The 2,277-nt window shown below is 32.4% G+C and overlaps 1 non-coding gene across 1 annotated transcript; it reads left to right on the forward strand.

Annotated features, from left to right (window-relative positions):
• Positions 1 to 1,023: 1,023 nt before the first annotated feature.
• On the forward strand, positions 1,024 to 1,097 carry TRNAP-UGG (transfer RNA proline (anticodon UGG)). Its single transcript has one exon. It is a non-coding gene; the product is annotated as a tRNA-Pro (tRNA).
• Positions 1,098 to 2,277: the final 1,180 nt, after the last annotated feature.

A 2,277-nucleotide genomic window follows, 5' to 3' on the forward strand; every position in this document is an offset into this window, starting at 1 on the left:
GATTTTCGTAACTCCAATCGATTAGGCGTATTGTGCCGGTTCTTTTGAGTAATATATCTGGAAATGCCCGTTGATTCCTTATTAACACCGTTTCGAACACAAGCGGTACATTCCAAAAGAACCAGTATTCGCACATCTTTACCCTTGGCCATGAACCTCCTTTGGATTTTTCATTTACTCAACTTTTCCTCTTTCAATCCGAAACTAAAAAGAAGAAAGGAAGGAAAAAAAATTGAATTTGTAACTTGCTATCCTCTTATGCAAGATTTCACTACACTCAATATCGAAAATAAGATAGAAAGATTTCTAAACTTTCAAATCACAGTATAGAATTTTATATTTTATAAATAAGTATCTTGTATAATACTCTTTCCCTAGAACCACTGTTTGTATTCGACTTCCATAGAAATTGAATATTAATTCAATTCCAAACTGAACCCGAGTCTCACAGCTGTTGAATGCAATTTTATTCTTTCTCTTTCCTCCCTTCTAAAAAGGGAAAAAAGAGAAAAGAGGGGGCTGATATTTAATTGTATCTCTAATATTCTTTATTCCGTCCCGCGCCAATAACTAGAATGGAAACATCAACGCATCCGGGAAAAAATGATTAATCTCTATCAATAAACCTGCCAAAGAACCGAACCATAGAGTACTTAGTATCGGTACCACGGAAAGATATGTTTTTAGATCTCGCATTGAAAAACCTCCTTCATTTTTTCATTTTATTGTAATCAATAAGATAATACATATTTAAATGTACAATGATCTTGTAAAAAAGATTTACTTTTTGTTAAATACAGAAAAAACGTCCTTTTCTTCTCCAATATTCCCCAAAAAGACTCAGTATTTTTTCCTTGGGGTTCCGTTCCATATTTCATATAGATAGAAGTCTTTTGCTATTATTATATGTTAAATGAGACCAAAAAGACGAAATGAAAAGAAAAATTCTAGATTTTAATAGAGGAGATAACGATGTGGAAAACAAGACATGAATTCTCTACAATGACACTGTAAACCAACGGAAGGGATGTAGCGCAGCTTGGTAGCGCGTTTGTTTTGGGTACAAAATGTCACGGGTTCAAATCCTGTCATCCCTACCTATTACTTCTCCTTTGAGCAGTAATGAGGTATTTTTTTAAGATCAACTCACAATGGACATATCATATAGAATCTTTCATTCTTATGACACTATATAGTATGCATACAAGATGTATTGGGGCCAATTCTTTTCTTTTTTCTTTACAGTATTCTCTTTTATGATAAGAAAACGCTCTTAGTTCAGTTCGGTTGAACGCGGGTCTCCAAAACCGATGTCGTAGGTTCAAATCCTATAGAGCGTGATTCGGATCTTCTTCGATCGAATTCAACGGAAACACTAACTTGAACTGGAACAGCAATCTTAATTTGACCTCCTAGATATTAAAGAAAGGAGGAGGTCAAAAAAGGAGGTGTGTTAATTAATCAAAGGTCCAACTGATCGCCACGCCTGTATTGTAAATATGCAATTACAAATAATCCAGCCAAAGTAATAGGAATTGGACCTAACACGATTCCAAAAAGAAAAACTTCAATCATTTCAATTTGTTTAAAAGGAGAAAAAAGAGGTAATATCTATACCTAAATATTAATCCTAATTACCACGAATCTCAATGACCAAGAACACGATAAGTAACTAGAAATACACAAAAGTTCGCGGAAAGATTTCCTTTTATGAATTGTGCAATTCATTTCAAATAAGTCGTATCTTGCTCAGACCAATAAATAGAGCTGAGGTTATAGTTAAAGCCGTTAGTAGAAAACCGAAATAACTAGTTATTATAGGCATCAAGGAGCTAAATGAAATATGTTATTTTTATACATATGTTTATAAAAAAGCACTTACCTGAGTTTCATTTTTTACAAAATAGGAGAGAAACAAAAATACCAATTGCAAGCTTTTGATTCAACTATCGTTATAGACAGCACTAACAAGGATAAAGTCACAACTTTAGAAAAAGAAATTGATTAATCGTCTGTAACATCTACGCATGCCGCGTTTGCAATCAGCGAATGCATTCTTGGATCATTTTTCAATTCAACTAATAAGAATTAGGTCGTGTAATATTGTTTTAAAACGAAACTCTTTTCGAATCATTATGGAATCAAATTATAAAATTATTACTATTTTTTTTATCGAATCGATTTTCAATTTTAGAGCAAACAGTAATCTTATAAAACTTTTACTTTAATTTTAACTAATTTTAACTAATTAGATTTCGTAATAGGTTCACTCATATA

This window comes from Bidens hawaiensis, unplaced genomic scaffold (assembly GCF_021521415.1).
Source record: "Bidens hawaiensis isolate Kalapana, Puna unplaced genomic scaffold, B.hawaiensis_p1.1 tig00012005_1, whole genome shotgun sequence".
NCBI lineage: Eukaryota > Viridiplantae > Streptophyta > Magnoliopsida > Asterales > Asteraceae > Bidens > Bidens hawaiensis.